The sequence below is a fragment of the Schistocerca americana genome, chromosome 3, assembly GCF_021461395.2.
Source record: "Schistocerca americana isolate TAMUIC-IGC-003095 chromosome 3, iqSchAmer2.1, whole genome shotgun sequence".
In the NCBI taxonomy this organism is placed as follows: domain Eukaryota; kingdom Metazoa; phylum Arthropoda; class Insecta; order Orthoptera; family Acrididae; genus Schistocerca; species Schistocerca americana.
In genome coordinates this window covers 580,289,042-580,290,801 of record NC_060121.1, presented here as the reverse complement: position 1 = coordinate 580,290,801, position 1,760 = coordinate 580,289,042, and the positions used below count along the sequence as shown (strand labels likewise).

The 1,760-nt window shown below is 41.3% G+C and overlaps 1 non-coding gene across 1 annotated transcript; it reads left to right on the top strand.

The window, feature by feature from the left end:
- The first annotated feature begins 610 nt into the window (after positions 1–610).
- Positions 611–684, top strand: Trnat-ugu. The gene has a single exon. It is a non-coding gene; the product is annotated as a tRNA-Thr (tRNA).
- Positions 685–1,760: the final 1,076 nt, after the last annotated feature.

Below are 1,760 nucleotides of genomic sequence, written 5' to 3'. Positions count from 1 at the left end.
GCGACCGCTACGGTCGCAGGTTCGAATCCTGCCTCGGGCATAGATGTGTGTGATGTCCTTAGTTTAGTTAGGTTTAAGTAGTTCTAAGTTCTAGGGGACTGATGATGGTTCAAATGGCTCTGAGCACTATGGGACTTAACATCTTAGGTCATCAGTCCCCTAGAACTTAGAACTACTTAAACCTAACTAACCTAAGGACATCACACACATCCATGGCCGAGGCAGGATTCGAACCTGCGACCGTAGCGGTCGCGCGGTTCCAGACTGAAGCGCCTAGAACCGCTCGGCCACACCGACCGGCAGGGGACTGATGACCTCAGAAGTTAAGTCCCATAGTGCTCAGAGCCATTTGAACCATTTGAAGCCAAGTTCGGAACTTTCGACAGACCTTGACACTAACACTCACTCTGCAAGTATTGACAGGGATGATATCGACGACGTATTTGATACTAATGATCCTTCATGAGAAGTACCTTATGATTAGAAATCTGTTCTATTAACTCAGTAGGCGCCGGCATTCCTTCAGGCATACGAGACAATGCATGAGCAATAATGTTATTCTTGCCCTTTACGTAAATAATTTCAAAATTACACTCTTGTAAAAACAGGCACCTCGGTAGCTCAGATGGATAGAGCGTCTGCCATGTAAGCAGAAGATCCCGGGTTCGAGTCCCGGTCGGAGCTAACACTTTCAGCTGTCCCCATTGATGTATATCAACAACATTTGACCGGCAGCTAAGGGTTTCCATTTAATTATCGTACCATCGGTTAAGCCTAGGATGATAAAGTTTGCAGGAGAGCAGAAAGCTCAGCGCTTGATGATCGGAGGATACCTTGATTTTATGTCCATGAATACAGAAATGAAAACGGTGAAAAGTCCACACAACCGCTAATCCTTCTATTTCCGTTACCGATTACGATCTCTTAAGCTTGGTTGAAACTCGACTGGCAAAACTGATTGTTTTGATTTTATCTTTGTCATCGGTTTTGTCTATTTCAAACAGACAGGAATCTAATCCTTGAAATGATGTATCACAAGACATACCGAGGTCTAAACTCATGTTAGGATGACTTAAGATGTTACTCGTTAGAAGAGTTTATTTAATTTTCTCAAGGACATTGTGACATTCTGAAGTCCACATCCAGTGGACGTTTTTCTTATGTAAATTCAACAACGCTGGACTGTTCATTCACTGATCTGGAATGAAACGACGAAAGAATGAAGTTAATCCGATGAACTTTTAAAATACCTTTTAGTGCAGGGTACAGGAATTTTTTTTTATAGCCGATAACTTGCTGGGATCACGAGAGATTCCTTCAGCTGAAATTAAATGTGCAAAAAACTGTACTTCTCTCTTGGCGAATTTAGATTTTTGTATGTTAACTGTAACTCTGAAATCAGAAAATCTTTGAAAATTCTTTTGTATTAGGGCCAAATGTTTCTCCCAGGAAACTGTTGCTATAAGTCATCGCCGTAGACGGTTATCTGATCAACTCCAGACCTAACACACGATCAAGTACTGCTACTAAAACACCAGAACTAATGTTAAGACCAAATGGTACTACTCGAAAATGATAAGAGCAACCAGCAAAGATGATTGCTGTGTACATCTTGGATGATTATAATAGTTTTACCTGCCAATGAAATCTTTGTAATTATTCCTCCAGGGATTCAGGTCATGTACATACTGGTATGATGATCTTCTTGATATTTCACGGATCTAACACAAGTCTAACGCTTCCATCCTGCCTGAATATAG